This window comes from Pelodiscus sinensis, chromosome 3 (assembly GCF_052426305.1).
Source record: "Pelodiscus sinensis isolate ZL-2025 chromosome 3, ASM5242630v1, whole genome shotgun sequence".
NCBI lineage: Eukaryota > Metazoa > Chordata > Testudines > Trionychidae > Pelodiscus > Pelodiscus sinensis.
Genome location: NC_143054.1, coordinates 8,701,013 through 8,719,887, shown reverse-complemented (window position 1 = coordinate 8,719,887; position 18,875 = coordinate 8,701,013). Strand labels below are relative to the sequence as shown.

The window sequence follows — 18,875 nt, the reverse complement described above, 5'->3', positions numbered from 1 at the left end:
CTTTTAAACAGAAGCAATTGAAAGGGCTCACAGCTCTCGGGCTCACTGGCCTGTTCCCTGGGAACTGCCTGGGAGGTGTGAGCCCTTTCAACTGCTTCTATTCAAAGCGCTTGTGCCTGCCGGGCAGCTGCCAGGCAACAGGTTAGTAGCGGGGCCAGGAGCTGCCAGCTGTGTTATGTGAATTCTAAGCCTACACCCCAGACAACTCTGGGAGGAGGCTCGCCCCCAGCACCCTCCCATCTGCTCCAGGTCCCTCCCTTTGGCCAGAAGTCAGGGGGCAGGGACCCCAGGCCAAGCAAAGCTCCCGATAAGGAAGTTCTCAACTCCGCCCCTTCCACCTGAGGCCCAGGGCCACTTCCGAAATTTGTGAAGTGGCCCCCTTCAAAAAGTATTGCCCACCCCGATCTACATGTTTTGTTAGTCTTTAATATACTGCTAGACTATTCCTTGTTTTTTAAGTTTTTCCAATTACAGACTAACTTGTCCGCCCCTCTGAAGCTTTTTAAGCATGTTGTCTCGGTCCAATAAACCCAAATGAAGCATCAATTCCGGGATTGTCAAAATGTTTTCTTTGGACTGAAATCTGGAAACAAAATGTTTCCATATTTCCAGACGGGAGATGTTTTGGAATTGCCATTCCACACAAGAGTTCAAAACTTCAACTTTTCCTCCTGATTTGGGATGAAAACAAAAGTTGGAATATCTCAGGGGATGGATATGCCGGATTTCCCTCTACTCTCCTACAGTAAGGCCCACGCGCACCCCACATAAGACCTATTTTGGGGTGTGTGTGGGCCTTGAACAGTGTGTTTGCCTCTGAATGGAGCGTCAGCACAAATTTTATCCTTTATAGGTCAGATCATAACACACAGCAATGACTAGTCCACAGAAGGGAAAAATACCAGTTGGTAGCGATAAGAGATGGCGTTTCTCCCTTGGCTCAAGTAGCAGAGGTGCAGGCTTTTAAAGATGAAGAAGGATCTTCACTTCAGTGAGGTAGAATTTATCGAGTAAATCTGCCTGTTGTCTGTGGATGTAAATGGTTAACTGGTTAACTCTTAGGCTACGTCTACACTATGAGTTTTCTCAGAAAAAATATGCTAATGTGGGACTCATTTGCATGACTCACATTCTCATTTGCATATTGTCTGCCGATCTGTTTTGGCACTGGGGTTTTTGCGCAAAAACAAGCAGTGTGGACGTTTTCTTTTTGCGCAAAAACAGACCAGCAGAAAATACGCAAATGAGATTGTGACTCGTGCAAATGAGCCCCTCATTAGCTTATTTTTTGCTGAGAAAACTCATAGTGTAGATGTAGCCTTAATGGATGAGGCTTATCGGACCCGGTTAACCAGTAGGCGCCGGAGCAGCTCCCTGCCTGCCTCAGGAAAGGGAGTGCTCCAGATCGGCCCATCATATGCAGGGGCTGCTCCAGCCGGCCAGCCAGAGCAGCCCCTGTCTATGATGAGCCAAGCCTGGTAGGTAGCCTGGCTCAGTTCCAGCTCGCACCAGGACCGGCAGCTCAGACCCTGCTCCCCGGACAGGGGCTGCTGCCTCCCCATGCTGCTGCCTCTGTTTCAGAGGCAGCAGCGTGGAGTGGCAGGCAGCTGGTCCGCAAGGGGAGCTCGTTTTTAAATTGGCAAATTTAAATCCCCCTCAAATCCCCCTCGCAAACCAGCTCCTGCCTGGCACCCCACGCTGCTGCCGCTGATACAGAGGCAGCAGCCCGGAGTGGCAGGGGGCTCCTCAGGAATGAGGCACTGGCTGCTAGCTCCAGCCACGGGGACTATAGACTAGTCGAGTAACCGATAAGAATCCATGGGGTTAACTGACTATTCAATTAACCGATATTTAACATCCCCAGGCCTGCCGGGCTCGCATCTAGGCACTGCTTAAGCAGAGGCCTAGCAAGGTTTGGAGGTTTACCCTGTCTGCTCCATGGACTCAGGCTGTTTGGTATGAAACTCATCCCCGTCAGGGGCAATCAGGAGGCATGAAACCAGGGACCCTCAGCACCCTATGGACAGGCCTCTATCGTTTGAGCTGAAAGAGCAAGACAGTTTTACAGCATGTGTCACTATCCGGTTTAGCCCTGTCAGAAGGTTCACAGTGTAACATGCTGCTACTTCCCATGAACTAGGCCTGTTTAGGGATTTTCCATCAAAAACGTGTTTTTTTAAACAGGAATTGGGAGGGGAGGTTTTGGGGGGGTTTTTTACACAAAGCACCAATTTCACATCAACCGTTTTGTTTTTACTTGTTAGTGACAAGCTGAATTTCCTGACAAATTCTGAAATGCCATCTCAGTGCCTCATGGGGGATGTAGTTCAGGAGCCTCATTCTTCCTCTATAGGCTGGGCTCTCCTGCTGGACTTCATCTCCCATGATGTGCTGTCTGCTCTCACCAAGAGGCGAGACCAAGGGGCATCATGGGGTATGTAGTCTGGCCAGGCAACCCAGCCTGCAGAGGAAAACTGGCAGCACGAGACACGAGAACTACAACTCCCATGAGCCAGTGGGATCACATATCCAAATTGAAATATTTCCGTTTTTAATGTTTCATTGAAAGTTTTTCCATGGTTGTCAAAATTTCTATGGGTGGGGAAAATTTTTTTTCCAGCTAGCTCTTCCATCAGTTGAGGGCATTACTGCTGTATCACAAGCAGAACAGGTTCTAGGCTCTTTTCTATTCCTGCCATAACCACACTTCTGTACAGTGAGAGCTCAGGGGTATTACTCTGATGTTATTATAATTTTAAGAATTATAAGCAAAGCTCCGTGCAAAGGCTTCACTCCTTTGCCAACCCATCATGAGTAAGAATTATGCAGAGGAAAAAGCAAAGTGATTCAGAAGACATTGCCCTCCCTGCCCCCATAGCCCCGAGGACTTTGCACGGTGCATATTAATAACAGCCCCAGCGGGAAGACAATGGAAAAGCAGAAGCTGGAGGAGTGCTGCCATTTGTGCTCCACAGGAAGAGGTGGAAGGTAAAAATTACACACCCAGCCGGAGAGTTTTCTGAACAAGCAGGAGCAGCACCCTGTGCGGGGACAACAGTGGGGGAGGCTTTTCCATTCAAGGAGACACAATAATGCACAGAGGGAGAGAAGAGGGGGGACACCGCAAAATGCTGCTCTCCAGGACTTGCCAGAGTCCCAACAGCTCTAGGGAAAATCATTCCCATGGCCACTGTCTCACCTGCACATTGACCCACGGCTGTCTCAGAGGGAAACTGTCCCTTTCCCTTCTCACACAAAGCCAGTCTCGCTCACACTCACACACCCCAATGGTGTCTTTTGCACACACACACGGGGAAAGACCCCCATGGACACAGCAGAAGACGCACACTGTGTCTTCCTCTCTGGCTCCTTCAGACATACACTCTAGCTCTATCAGCTGCAGTTTTTAATTCCAGATCCCATGCTTAGAAGTGTCCCCCCCACCCTAGGATTCTGAGCTAGAGACCTCCTGCAAAGATGGTCCCAAGCTGGTAAGGGGGGGGGGGGTTGTGGTGGCTAATTTAAGCCCATTCTAAGAATCTATTGCTCTCTTGAAACACAGGCTTCTCATGGGACCTGACAGCAGTTCTCAGAGATGACCACAGCTCTCAGATGCAGAGACAGATAAGCCTGAACAGCCCAGGACGGCTTGCAAACAGGGCTCTCACACTCACCCAGCGGAGAACAAGCGGTTGCTTTTAGTCACCCAACTCCAAGAGCGGGGAGGGGCGGCGGGGGGGGAATGAAAACAAAGTCTTTACTTGCATCTCTGATGACTCACAAGGGAAACTGAGGCCCAGGATAAAGAGGAAGGATAACCCAGTGGTTAAGGCACTAGCCTGGGACCTGGCACTGATTTCCTGTGCGTGGGTGAGCCTTCCCGTGCCTCAGTTTCCCCTTTGTGCAACAGAGATATTAGCCCTGTCCTGCCTCACAGAGGCAGCACGTGAGGCTACATACATTAAAGAGAGTGAGGTGTTCAGACCCTGCGGGATCAGGGGCTGTACAAGCACCGGGTGGTGGGGAGCATAGAGGGGGGTGAATGGGTCACAGACCCAGAACAATCATGCAGTAGCCACCATCTTGGCCAGAGACCGGCGGAGCAAGAAGCCCACGCTTGGGCTAATGCACAGAGACTCTCTCGCCGGGGCTGTGACAGTCTCGCGTCTCCTGTGATTCAGCAGACATGCTCTGAGGGGTGACCCTGGCCCGGTTCTGACCACGCCGTGTGGGGAAAGCCACCATCCTCCAGGGCCATCCGCATGGAACCTTCCCTCCTTTCCCCCCTCTCCCTGAGCACACATGGAGGATCCTGCAGCATCCCAGGGCACCTCACGCCAAGCCCTTACTTCTAGTTCTGTCATGCCTCTGCAGGCAGATTCCCGGGCCAGATGCCTACCGGGCGTAAACGGGCTCTGCAGACTGCAGCGGTTTACGCCAGCCGAGGCCGTGGCCCTGGATGACAAGGCCTGAGGCGGCGTGTTTCTGCTATGAATGGCATGCGCTGGGCAGGAGCCAGCAGCATCGGTAGCATGGGGGAAAACCAGCAGCGCCTTCACTGCCGGATCGGGGCTTTTTCAGCTCTGGGGGAGGGGCTTTCCTAGGGGCCGTATTTCGGGGGAAGGGGGGAGAGGAGGAAAAGTCCGGCAAGCATTTTAAGACTCATTTCTGTTGTCATCGGAGCAGTGCAGACGCCGTGCGGCACCGTAGCTTCTGCAGCCTTTAGGGGACAGAGGGGAAGAGGCGAAGCAGGGAAGGAGTAAGAAACAGGGGAGGAAACTCACGGTGCATGAAATGCCAGCAGCATGTGATTTCCCCCTCCCTGTCAGCGCACAGGGGAACTCCACATGCTCGCTCCAGACCCATCACCCCGAGCGCTGGGGAGCCCCGTGCGGCGTGCAGACGTCTGGGCCCACCAGTGGGGGTAAGAATCGCACTTTGGGACCTGCCAGCTCGCCGTGGGAGCTGACCCAGGGACGTTTCCTGGACGGGACCAGTTTGTGTCACTGCAGCTTCGGGCGGCGTTTGCCCCTCTGTTTGCAGACTGGCCCCTCCAAGGCAGGTCGCTCCCCAGGGCACCAGCACCCGTGTGTCTGCCGGCTGGCGGCCAGCGAGTCGTCCAGCCAGCGGCTGGGCTCACTGAGGTGGGCACCTCTCCTTGCAAGTGGCAGGCTGAAGCCAGGATTTCCACAGGCAGAAACCCAGCCCCCTGTGCAGGGCGAGGCGCCGGCGTGTCTCAGCAGGCAATGCTCTTGGCATCGGATCCCACACATCCGGGTCCATCCCACGACACGAGCCCCTTCCCTGAGTAAACAGCCCTGCCCGGTATCCCCTCAGAGCATGCCCCTGCCCCCAGCTCTCCTGGATCAGGCGCTGGACGGAAGGGCCGGTCTCAGCCCCTTTTCTGGGGCTCTCTCACTAGTAAACACCAGGAGCCAGGCTCCCCCGGACAGTTACGTCAGGGACGGATTTGGCCCAGCCTAGCAAATATTTGCACAGGTATCGGAATGCCAGTGGTGCAAGGAGATCCGTGCCATCCCATGGCAGATCCAGCCCACCGCCGGGCCCCGTACACCTCGGGGCGCAGCCCCAGCCGACAAGCTACGGCGCCCTCACACCAGGGACAGGAGGAGGGGGAGGATTTTGCACGGAGTCAGAACACACACACACGTCCACAGTCCACACACACACACACACACACACTTCCACCGTCGGTGCCAGGCGCTCGGCCTCAGTCACAGCCACCCCCCCAACGCCCCAGGGGGGCGATCGTCACCCCTACACAGGCCAGCATGCTCCCGCAGGCGCTACCCGCCAGGACCCTTCAGCACCCAACCCCTGGACGTCCCCTCCCAGCGGGACACACCGGCTCACTCCAGGTTAACCATCTCCTACCTTTTCATCCAGCTTCAGGGGAACCAGCTGCCAAGGCAGTAGGGAAAGAGCCGTGGGTCCACAGGGCCCCCCCCTCCCTGCCCCAAGATGGGCACGGGGTAGGGACAGAGGTATGGAAAACGGGCTCTCCCTTCCCTAGAGGCCCTGAAGAAAACACCATGGGAGTTTACACCCCGTCTGTGCTCTCACTTCCTGGTCTGGGCTGTCCTGCATTCCTCCCGGCACCGCCCTCTCTCTCTCTCTCTCTCTGCCTTCATCTCCTGCCAGCCCAGCAGGACCCTCGGGTGCAGAGGCTGCCCTGTTCCTCCCCGGAGGCTGGCAGATCTGCCTGCAGCACCCTGCTGCCTCCCAGGAGCCCGAAGGACTCACCTACGCGAGGGGCAGCCAGAGCGAGACCCCGGGGGACCTGCGACGAGTCCTTTGTTCCTCCTCTGGGCAGGTCTCTGGCTCACCAGGCCAGAGCCGACCTGAGGGACTTGGAGGATCTGGCCCGTGCGGGAGTTTGTGCTAAGGGGAAGGGCATCCTTCTTACTCTTACTGAAGCCACACCTCTGCTGCCGGTTGCCCACTTCCTGGAAGGGTGAGGGGTGCGGGTGACACGGCTCCTCAAGCCTGCACTTACGTGAGAGCAGACGCCCCAACCAGGGTGAGATAGAGAGCAGACTGCCGGATGCCCTGCCCCAGCAAAAGGACTCCACAAACAAGGAGCTCTCCCCTCCCCACCTTACTGAGAACTCGGGTGTGTGGGTCTGATCCCCAGCCGGACACACGGAGAGCCAGGCCTGAATCCTCAGCTTCACCAAAGGAAAACAGAAGGGCCTTTCAGGCCAGTGGTTCTCAACCAGGGGTATGTGTATCCCTGGGGGCATTCAGGGGACTACCAGGGGGTACATCCGCTCATCTAGAGATCTGCCACGTTTTACAGCAGGCTGCATAAAACGCACCAGCCAAGACAGTCCCAACTAAACTTTTATACGCACAGCGACTTGTTTATAGTGCCCTAGATCCCGCACACCGAAATGTAAGCCTACGACTTATATTTCCAACTGATTGGTAATTCTATGGTTAAAAACAAGAACGGCAGCAGTCGTAGAGTGATGTGGCACTTATGTAGTTTTACGTCTGATTGTGTAAACAAGTTGTTTTTAAATTAAATGAAACTCGGAGGGTATTTGAGACAAACCAGATGCCTGAAAGAGACACCATAGTCTGGAATAGGGTTGCCAGATACTTTCGCAAAAAATCCCAAATATGGTGGGTGAAAAAATTGGTTGAGCAAAAACAAAGGTCACTGCACCCCACGCCAGATGCGCCAGAAGACTGTCCCCATTGGACTTCTGTCCGAGAAAAACAGAAAATAACAGACATTTTACATGTCTGGTATTTTCTTTTTTTTTTTTTTAACCGGACGGGGCCACAAATACCGGACTGTCTGGGTGAAAACTGGACACCTGGCAACCCTACTCTGGCAAGGTCGAGAACCATGATTTAGGCCACCAATGGGCTTCCCTGATCCTGGGCCAGGTCTGCGCCAACCAGTCCTGCTGCGTAACTAAGAGCAGCCACGGGGCTACTCTCCACTACAGACAGCCCTCTCTGGAGAAAGCAATGGATAGACAGACATTGCTTCAGCCTCTCTTCTGGGGTGAGACGCAGCGGCTACTTCCCAACAGTCAGCCATGCTACACCACAGGCTTGGCCAAGTCAACGTTGAAAGATTGCGTCCAGCGGAAACGGAGGCCTGCTGGGGAGACAGCACATTCATCAGCTGGAAGGTGGCCAGACCTCGGAGTGAACCCCACAGCCACAGGGAAGTGCAGGAGCAGTCAGGAATTATTTGACAGGAAATGTGGTGTCAAAATCCAAACCTGTTGCTGTCCATAAGACTTTCGCTGGAAAGGTGTCTCGGGTGGTGAACGTCTGGGCAAGAAGAAAACAAGGAGGCCAAGCCATTGACATGGGCTCTGGCCTCAGACGTGAGTGAATGGTGCTCTTAATGGACTGCCCTCCGCTCTGGGCTACAGAATCAGCCTCCAGCTGGTCCTCAGTATTAAGTAATGTACACAAAGTGGAGCAGCTTCAACAAGCAAGGGAGAGACTGACTCTGTAGTACCCAGTGGCAGGGACTGCAGACACATCGCAAGACACAGCCCGGCATCAAAGAACTAGCAGTCTGTACAGGTGAGGTATTACGGTGTTACAGACCAGGCACTACAGACTCAGCATAGAGAGGGAACGTGGCAAGACCAGGAATGGAACCCCAAGGTCAGGTCAGTTCTTTAACTGCATGGCCTCCGGCCTTTCTGCCCCAGGTTCAGCTTTCTGCAGCCCAAGGGATACAACCATGGGTGCTGCAACCCATCAGCCTCATTTATTTACACTGGGTATGTGTGATAGTATGTATTCAGCCTCAGGAAGTCACCAGAGGTCCAGCCTCCTTTCTTGGGTCTGTGTTGGGGCTGGCTTTTTCCTCCCTCGCTGTACACCGAGAAGGTGCAAAATCCTGTATATACTGGAAATCACTTTCAGCCCATGTCTCAGAGGGGTAGCTATGTTAGTCTGTACCTGCAAAAACAACCAGGAGTCCTGTGGCACCTTAAAGATGAGCAGGTTTATTTGAGCATCAGCTTTCGGGGGTCAAAACCACTTCGTCAGATGCAACCAAGATGTTTGCTTTAGAATGCATCTGAGGAAGTGGTTTTGACCCACGAAAGCTTATGCCCAAATAAACCTATTCGTCTTTAAGGTGCCACAAGACACGCTGGCATATTGTAGACTCTATCTGCTTTACTATGCATTTATACGCACCTGACAAAAGGGGACACCAGTCACAACCTCTAGGCATCACTGCTATTTAATAAATAACTAGGCTTTTCATCTACAGATCTCAACTCACTCTATAAAGAGGGGCAAGCATTGCCAGCCATATTTTTCCAATAGGGAAACTGAGGCATGGGCATATGAGGTTCACAGCAGAGCCTAGCTTCAAACACAGGAGTACACTTAGCTGGGGGGGGGGTTCTTTCTTTTTTGGCATAAAATAATATGGATTTGTCAGAACCAATGGTTTTTCACAAAAGTGGGTCTGTTTCAGCCAATCTCCTGACACAAAACAGTTGTGGAAAAAAATTTCTCTGAAATTGCCTGAATGTTCCATTTCTGTATTTTCCACCCACAAAGTTTTGGTTTTACACACAGAATTACTTTCTGGTTTGAAATTTTAGTAGAGTTAGACAAAAAAAAGGTTAAAAGAGAAAAGAGAATGAAACGAAAATGAAACAACCCCTTTTGAAATGATCAAAACAAGATGCGCCAAGTGATCCAAACTGAACTTTTTTTCTCCATTTCTGAAAAAAAAATTATTCCCCAATTTGTAACAGGAAAAAAAAATGCAAAATTTTGTGAATGCTTGTGGGCCCTTTCCTACCCAGGTGTCCTGCGCCCTCCTCCCATGGGCTTCTCATCTGAAAAGTAAATTCTTGGAAGGCGCCCAGTCCAGATCCTTCAACATCACCCTCCCCCTGAGTTCCTGCTGCACACTGTAGCATCCTGGAAGACGAGAAAGCCTTGCAAAATCCACCCCAGGTTTTGCACAAGACCCAGCATTTACCACAACAAGATGCTTGAGCCTCAGCTGCAGACAGCCCTCTGGTCTGTAAACCAATGTGAGGGGCCCAGGGTCTGGGATAAAGCCACACTGGCCCGTCCTACATCTCCTCATTATCCACCTTCCAGGATCCCCCACTCCACTGCCCCTTACTCAGACCTTCTAGGACCCCAAATGCCATCCACACATGGCCACCTTGGACTTTACATCCTGGAGATCCTCCATCACCACAGTCTGAGCATGCATTGCTCTCCAGAGCCACTTTGACTGGGGCATAGCTGCATCATACCACACTCCAGCCAAAGGGGGCTCAAAGAGCAAGGCAGAAACCGGGTCCTGGGTGCAATGGGTGAGCAGAGGCTGGCCTAGGTAGGAAGCCTAGATCCCAACCACAGTCCCTAAGGTGGCAGCACCAGCTTGCTGAGCCAAAGAAGGGATTGGTTGGGTCACAGGGCAGCCCCCCCCCAGTGCTGGATGGAATTGGACCTGCTCACTCGTGCACGATGGCACAGGCAGGTTACAAGCCCTAGCACACTCGTGCATATCCTCCGAGCACGCCCCTGTCCCCAGACTAGCAAGGAGAGCCTGCGTTTAACAGCTGCATCCTGGTCATGTAAAGGTCACACCGCTCCACCCCAGCAGTGGCAGGGCGGCTGTTTCTCTGCGCCCCCCTGCAGTCCACAGCCCCGCCTTGCCAAAGGGAGAGGGACCACAGGTCCCACTGCTGCCCCCACATCCTTACACGGCAACAGCGGTTGCTCCTCAGCCTCCCAACTCCTCCACCGGGGGCTCCTGCCCACCCCTGCAGCTGGCCCAGCATGGTACCACCTCTCTCATGGTCAGTCCTGTCTTAGCTGGCGGCCACGGCGGTGAATCCACTGCAGATGGTGCCCTGTGGACCCGTCGTTAAAGCCGCTAAACGAACACAACTGTCCAGACATGAGCACGCTGACTGCAGAATAGTCCCAGTGGCTGGGGGTGCAACTAACCAGCAACGGTGCCTTTGCTACACCGGGATTAGCACTGGGTTAGGAGCCACTCGCCCGGAGACGTGGGGGATGGTGGTGCCACTTTCGGCTATGCTGCTTCATGCCTTCCCCCTCCTCTCAACAGGGCCGGGGCCAACTAACCTCACCTCGGAAGGGGATGCGACATCACGGCATTGGCACCGTTTGCAGAGCGCCCTGATGTTGCAAACTTCCCGGCCCCTTGGTAAGTGCTTTTCAGGCATAAATCACAAAGGAGGAGGCGAGTAGCCTAGTTCAGAGAGGGGAAACTGAGGCACGGAGAAGTCAAGTGACTTGCCTAGTGCCAGAGTGAGGGCTGGGCTCCCAATTCCCAGTCCCTTTCCCCTGGGCCATGCTGTCTGTCCCTGCACAAGGCAACAGTTGTGTGATAAGCCTTCTGCAAGGATACAGGGTATGTACAGCTCCCTGCACCGCTACTGGGCTGGCAAAACCTGGCCTCAGCACAAGCATAATAATAGCAGGGTGGCCATTCTGGTACCATAAGAACCTTGCACGCTGTCCGATTCGTCGCTGGCGAATGGGACCTTTTTACCTAGGGGTGCCATCAGGGAGATCCAGGGCACAGACTGGGGATTATGGTAGTGCCCAGTGGAATTTGGGGGTGACCGGGAGCTATCTTTGCCTCTCCATCTCTGCCAAAACCTGCTCTGGCACCCAGCCTCCTCCAAAACCTGCTCTGGCACCCAGCCTCTGCGCCATGTCTCCAGCGCCTGCACTCCCACTGCTGCGGGAGAAGATCAGGAAGGGAGTTGCAGGGGAGCCATGCAAACGGACCAAGGGGACTCGCTCCCCGGCCAAACTCCCTAGCCTGCCAGGCTGTATGGTAGTTTTAAATGGGAGGCGGTAGACAGACAAGCAGAGAGCATGCCAGCCTACAGACTTCTCGCAGCCACGCTGCCCGCAGGCAGGCAACCCCAGCCCCACTGACCAAGCCAAGCACGGGCAGCAGCAGTGCCAACGTCCCCACACCGCACCCGAGACCAGCTTGGCTCAGTGCCTGCCTGGCACAGCCGCTCGCTCCGTCCCGGATGGCTAAGACCAGGGACAAAGCCGCTTGCTTCACCAAAACCCAGACGGTGCCGCACCTTAGACGGCAGCAGCGTCACATCGGCCTCCACCCAGGCGGGCTTGGGACTTGGGACCTGGCCCAGGAGCCCACCCTGGGGGGGGGGTCTCCACTCGCATCTCCAAACCACTGGCCACATCCCCCTTTCTGCCAGCCCTGGAGGGAGCCACAAAGCCAGGAGCAAGCCCTCCATACCCCCCAACGATGCCTCTGCAAGAGCAGCCAAGCCCAGGGTGCGGGACGGATGGACGGATGGATGGATGGACGGACAGACACCCCCCCCCCCCAACTTACTTTGAAGGGGAGGCGTCAGGGGCGGCCGAGCCCGGGTAGGAGCCAGCTGCTTGCCCCGGCGGCAGAAGCCACGTGCGAGCCGAGCCGGGCTGTCCTCGCCGCGGCAGCGCTGGATCGCGTCTGGAGCCGGCTCCGCGGGGCCGGGGCGGGCCAGGCGCGCAGCTGCCGCCCCCGCGCGGCTCTACGCGCACGCTGCAGGCGCGGAGCCCGCTGCGGGTCCGATCCTCCTCGGGCGGGGCGGGGCGGGGCGGGGCGGGCGCTGCAGGGGCAGAGGCGCGGGGCTCCGGGCTGAGCGGATCCTCGGTCACGACCGGCCCCGTCCCGGGAATCCACGTGCGCGGGGCGGCCCTGGAGGGGCCCCGGGCTGGGACGCTGACGGGCGCCCATGGGGAATGTGAAAGGGGGGGGTCACCAATGCAACGAGTGGTTCCGGCCTCAGCTGGCGGCGTTAAACCCACAGATGAGAGAGGCAAAGGGAAGGGGGCAGCCCCCAGGGGCCAGAGGCAAACTCAGCTGCACCTGTTGCCACCAAGGCGGAGGGGGCAAAAAACGCTGCCAGATCTGCCCCTCCTTGACCCGCACTTTGCCCAAGCACCGCCGTCGGACGCCCGAAGGTGCCACGGCCCTCCGGCTGCCACCCGGCTGTGCCTGGGGTCGGCCATTTAGACCGGGCGCCCCAGAAGCAGAAACCGTGTCGTTTCCCTCGATCCTAGACAGCCCTGAGCACCCAGGGCCGTGCTTCTCTTGTCAAGGAAAAAGACTATTAGCAACACTAGAAAAACATGGGCCTGAGAGCCAGGACACCTGCTTCTGTTCCTGGCTTGGCCTCTGACCAGCTAGGAGACCTCCACTAAGCCACTTTCCCTCTTGGTGCCTCTATTCCCCATCCCTTGCCTTGTCTAGCTCTTTGGGTGGGGAAGACCTCTCAGTAGGGGTGTGTTTGTATAGCACCCAGCACAGGGGATCCTGATCTCTGCTGGAGTGTTCCCCATGTATGCGACTGTCGGGGTTCCCACTTCTATGGCAACTCTCACCATCCTTAGTGGGTATCCCCAAGACCCAGCTGCTGGAGTCATGGGAGCGTCTGAGAGCTCAGCTGTCTTTTAAGTAGGCTTCTGGCCTTCCTGTGGCAGGGAAAAGCTTGGAAGCATGCAGGAATCACCCCCCGAGGGCTCAAAGCCAGAAGGCAGCAAAAAGGGCCTAAAGGTCATTATTTAACATCAAAGGCAACCTTTGCCCAATCTCACGATTTGTGAATGTTCTGGCTTGGCAATACTGAATTACTCGTGAGTTATGCTCCCCATTCAATATAACTCAGTGCACCAGAACCAGTCCTGCAAACATGTACTGCTTGGCCCAATGTTTGTGTAACGGACTCGGGGAAAGCCCTGTGCTCTGACCTTCTTCTGAATCACAGCTTACCTCTCTTTGCTGCAGGCTGCGGGCCAGAGGTTCGTCTTTTCAGGGTGTAGCTTTATCTATACAGAGTTCAGTCTCCAAGGGTGTGTCTAGACTACAGGGTTTTGTCGACAAAACTGTACCTGCGTCCACACTGCCTTTGAGTTATGTCGACGTATGTAAAGCTCATTCTACGAGGAATAACGCCTTTTATCGACAGAGTTCTGTCGATAGAAGGCATTATTGCATCTACACTGTCCTTTGCATCCACACTGTTATGTCGATAAAGCGGCTTGCTTTGTCGACAGAACTAGATGTAGTCTAGACGCTCTTTGTCGACAGAAGCTTTGCCTACAGTATCTATCGACAAAACTTCTGTCGACAAAACCCTGTAGACTAGACATACCCCAGGAGAAGCAGTGACAACATTTGTAGAGGCAAAGCACTTATTAAAGCTGTATAGATTCTACCTCTCTAGTCCAGCACTCTCTGGTCTGGCAACATCTGTGGTCCGGGATGATTTTAGGTAGCCTGATGTCCACTGATCATAAGTGTGGCCAAGTTTCCTGTGGTCCCCTAAAGTTTGTTTACAGCCACCAGTCTTGGCTCTCAGTGTTCTGTGCTGTTATTTAGCTCTAATTTACCCCTAAATGTCTTCTAAGAGCCCAGTAATCAGTGGAAGTGTTGGTGATGCTGCTAGACAATATTGACCTCCCATGGTCCAGCAAATTCTTTGGCTCAGCAACAGTCAGATCCCAGGGATGCCGGACTAGAGAGGTTCAACCTTGTACTTACATAAGAACATTAAGAATGGCCATACTGGGTTAGACCAAAGGTCCATCTAGCCCAGTATCCTGTCTGCCGACAGTGGCCAGTGCTAGGTGCCCCAAAGGGGGTGGACTGAACAAGGATCAAGCAATTTGTCTTCTCCAGCCTTTGACAAACAGAGGTCAGGGGCACCATTCCTTACCCTGGCTAATAGCTTTTATGGACCTAACCTCTATGAATTTATCTAGCTCTTTTAAAAACTCTGTTATAGTCCTAGCCTTCACAGTTTCCTCTGGCAAGGAGTTCCACAGGTTGACTGTGCGCTGTGTGAAAAAGGACTTTTTTATTCATTTTAAACCTGCTACCCATTAATTTAATTTGGTGTCTCTAGTTCTTATATTATGGAAACAAATAAATAACCAAACTGGGTGGGGTTGCGACTTCTTTGGAGGATAGGGACATAATTCAAAATGACCTTAGCAAGTTAGAGAAATGGTCAGAGGTAAACAGGATGAGGTTTAATAAAGAGAAATGCAAAGTGCTCCACTTAGGAAGGAACAATCAGTTCCATACATACAAGATGGGAAGCGACTGTCTAGGAAGGAGCATGGCGGAAAGGGATCTAGGGGTCATAGTGGACCACAAGTTGAATATGAGTCAACAGTGTGATGCTGTTGCAAAAAAAGCAAATATGATTCTAGGTTGTATCAACAGGTGTGTTGTAAGCAAAACTCGTGAAGTCATTCTGCCGCTCTACTCTGCACTAGTTAGGCCTCAGCTGGAGTACTGTGTCCAGTTCTGGGCGCCACATTTCAAGAAAGATGTGGAGAAATTGGAAAGGGTACAGAGAAGAGCGACAAGAATGATTAAAGGTCTAGAGAACATGACCTATGAAGCCAGGCTTCATGAACTGGGCTTGTTTAGTTTGGAAAAAAGAAGATTAAGGGGGGACATGATAGCGGTTTTCAAATATCTAAAAAGGTGTCACAAGGAGGAAGAAGAAAATTTGTTCCTCTTGGTTTCTGAGGACAGGACAAGGAGTAATGGGCTTAAAGTGCAGCAGGGGAGGTTTAGATTGGACATTAGGAAAAAATTCCTGTCAGGGTGGTCAAATATTGGAATAAATTGCCAAGGGAGGTGGTGGAATCTCCCTCTCTGGAGATATTTAAGAACAGGTTAGACAGACATCTGTCAGGGATGGTGTAGGTCAGGGGTCTCCAAACTACGGCCCGGGGGCCGGATGCGGCCCGCGAGGCCCTCTCATCCGGCCCGTGGAGACCTTTTTGGATTCAAAGGCAGAAGAAGTGAGATTGTTTCAAAACCCATTTGAAGCAGATGTGGCCAGTTGCCCAGATGAACTGCAGCTGGAAGTCATTGAGTTGCAAGCAAATGACCTCCTTAGGGACAAGTTCAAGTTCCCAAGTGTTAGTGTTCAAATGCAAATTATAATTACATGCACCTACACACATACACTCCCCTAGGGCAGTGGTTCACAACTAGGGGTACATGTACCACTGTGGGTGTACAGTGGCCTTCCAGGGATTCATCTCATCATCCAGATACTTGCCTTGTTTTACAGCAGGCTGCATAAGAAGCACTAGCAGAGTCACTACACATTCAAATGTCATGCTGACAATGACTGGTTTATACTGCCCTATATACTCAGCTGCCTTCAGGGGGTAGCTGAGTTAGTCTGTACAGGATAAACTCAAAAACCAACAAGAGGTCTGGCAGCACTTTAAAGACTAACAAAACATGTAGACGGTATCATGAGCTTTCGTGGGCACAGCCCACTTCTTCAGATGACCAGAGTTATGAGTTTAGGATGGGCAGACCCAAAATAAATAGGGGAGAAGGGAGAGGAGGGAAGGAAAAAGAGAAAGGGGGGGGGGGGGGAAACAAGGAATTAAAATATCAAAGGGGTAAATAAGTAGGCAGAGCTGGTGCCTATAAGCACCTGAAGATTGGATAGTTAAAAGGAAGCAGATAAGGATCAAAGGGAACTGACACTAGAATCCACACAGAGAGGATTCTGGTTGATAATGAATGTCAGGTTGATAATGTCCCAGTCATCCATTGTCCCAACTGAGAAGATGATGATCAGAGTGAGAACTGAATTTGTGGATGAATTGTAATTCCAATGCCTCCCCGTGTATTTGACAAGACAGCCATATATGTTCTATATGTTATACTGCTCTGTATGTTCAGCGTTTCTCAAACCGTGGGTCAAGATCCCAAAGTGGGTCTCGAGTTCTCTTGAAAGCGATTGCCAAGGCCAGCATCAGACGTGCTGGGGCCCAGGGCAAAAAGCCAAAGCCTGACCCCACCACGTGGGGCTGAAGCCAACGCCTGATTTTTTAAGTGATGGGAAATTTGAGGTGCCCAAGGCAAATCAAAGGGCTGAAAAGGGGTACAGGAGTCTGGGAAGGCTGAGAGCCATGGCCCTAGGGGTCTTCTCTGGGTAACTTACCTGTCTCAGGCTCTGCAGGACGGTGTCCATAGGGCACGCCAGCTTCTTAAAGTTCGGAAACAAGTTGTCACAGAGGAGTGGGGAGTCACCAAGCCCTGCACCCGCATCCATAGCCAGAAGTGAGACTCAGCCAGTGGATGGAACAGAATGTTTATCATTCCCAGGGATACAGTATAGAACACTTCCTTACTAGCACAGGAACCGGAAGCATCCAGTACAATCCAACTTGGGGAGAAGGGGGCCCAGAGCCAGGGCCGTGGGCCCCCTCCCTGCATCATAAGCCAGCCAAAACTAACTCACGCTCAGCAAGGGGGCCCAGCCCTGCAGGCAACCTTGCCTCCTCCTTTGGCCAGCTTCCTGGGCAAAAGGTGTCACACACCCTTCCCAGGCTCAGGTTACTGTGAGCCTGGGTCATTGTGAACCCGCTGGTTTCAGTGGTCACATCTAGAATTCCCATCCAGATAGTAGTGCAGTGCCCAGGGAAACTGAGGCACACACACAGTGCTACCCCAGAACAGCAGAAATCGCATGTAACATCACAAAGGGAATGGAGTAAACACAATCCCTGCTTTGTCGCACGAGTGAAAGTCTCACACACTGTCCTTAAGTCTCTTCAGCAATAGACTGCAGCTTGCCCAGCCTGCCGTGGCTCTAGCCCTCTTCTTGTCCAGCGGGGTGAGGGAGCCTGCCCCTTCCAAATCCAGCAAACTGTCCCAGTCCCTCAAACATAGCCTGGCACTGCTCCTTTGCAGAGCTTTCCAGACCACTCCTGTTTATTCAGGCCTCGCCTCTCCCCTTGGGCTCCTCCTCTGGGTGCCACATCAGGACGGTGACTTGGTGTATCCTGCCAGGGTCCTGGCCCACAGTGCAAACCATCCAAGGACCTTCAGTCAGCTCATGAGCATGCCCAGTGCCCGCTGCACCCAATCTACATTGCTCTGCCCTGCCCTGCAGAGTCTCGCCCCCCTGCTCTGTCACAGCACACAGGGACACGTTTTCAGGGCTGGCCCTACAGGTGGGTGACCCAGCCACCCAGGGCAGCATAGTTGGGGGGCCCTGTGACCAAGAGACAAGTAATATATGGGGGGTGTGGGGCTGAGGCTGCAAAGGCAACTTGGGGCAACTGGGGAGGGGAGGCATTGGAGGCCGGGAAGGACGGGTGAAGATGCAGGGAGGCAGCAGGGGCCAAGGCAGTGAGGGGTTGGGAGAAGCCTGGGGAGACAACGGGGACTGGGGCTACCAAAATGTATATTTGCCCAGGGTGGCATTTTCCCTAAGACTGGCCCTGCACATTTTTATGTCTGGATCTGCTCCTACCTGCACCCTTCCTGCGCCATCTAGCGGATCCTCCTGCAATAACAAGTGAGCGGCTCCCTGTGCATTCTGAGAGCAGGTGAGGTCTTGTCACACACCAGCTGCACAGTGTGGAAGGAGGAACACAGCAGCCTTTGCACAGGACCAAAGAATTCTCTCTGCCTTCATTATTATTTGTATTCACCGGATGACCCCACCTCCTCTGACTCTTGTGACCCCCCCCTGCTGCTTGCGACCGCTGGCTCCTGACAGATTCACACTGTGACATGCTCACAGACAAGTGACAGATCCCAGAACAGCCCAATTGTCTTGATTTTTGTCTCTCTTTTTCTCTGTCTGCACTGTTCCTCTGACCGCCAGCCTCTAGCATCGCCCTGCTCGGGTTTTCTGTTAAACGAAGTGTCGGAAGGTGATAAACTGGGCTGTGTCTACACTGGCCGCTTTTCCGGAATAACTTGCCAGCTGTCTACACTGGCCCCTTGAATTTCCGGAAAAGCACTGACGATCTACTGTAAAATTGTCAGTGTTTTTCCGGAAAAACTATCCTGCTCCCATTTGGGCAAAAGTCCTGTTCCGGAAAACTGTTCCGGAAAAGGGCCAGTGTAGACAGCACAGTGATGTTTTCCGCAAAAAAGCCCCGATCGCGAAAATGACGATCGGGGCTTTTTTGAGGAAAAGCGCATCTATATTGGCACGGACGCTTTTCCGGAAAAAGTGCTTTTCCAGAAAAGCATCCTGCCAATGTAGACGCACTTTTTCCGGAAATACTTATAACAGAAAACTGTTCCGTTTTAAGCATTTCCGGAAATGGTGCCAGTGTAGACGTAGCCACCATGTTTCCGTGGCGCCACTCTGTAATGTAACATTGATGCATCTAGATTGGTCTTGACACGGTGGCCTTTCCCTGTAGCCACTTTATTATTTGACCACCATCTTCCACCCACCCATGGGATTGGGGACAAGGGTGATTTGCAGCAACATGTAAATCCACACTTCCCTGTAACCTGCTTAAATGCATGCCTGCGATGCTGCCGC

The 18,875-nt window shown here is 53.2% G+C and overlaps 1 protein-coding gene across 9 annotated transcripts in view; it reads right to left on the bottom strand.

Annotated features, from left to right (window-relative positions):
• PTK2B (protein tyrosine kinase 2 beta) overlaps nucleotides 1-16,667 on the bottom strand; it is a 141,100-nt gene extending 124,433 nt beyond the window's left edge. For 4 of the 9 annotated variants that reach the window (XM_075923317.2, XM_075923312.2, XM_075923321.2 and 1 more), the window contains exon 1: nucleotides 5,896-6,096. The gene's annotated coding sequence lies outside the window, so the exon portion shown is untranslated. Of the gene's footprint in view, nucleotides 1-5,895; nucleotides 6,097-6,264; nucleotides 6,411-11,890; nucleotides 12,029-16,526 lie in introns of those variants that run through there. The other 5 variants (XM_075923314.2, XM_089777000.1, XM_075923318.2 and 2 more) reach the window with 5 other exon arrangements.
• Between the last annotated feature and the right edge of the window lie 2,208 nt (nucleotides 16,668-18,875).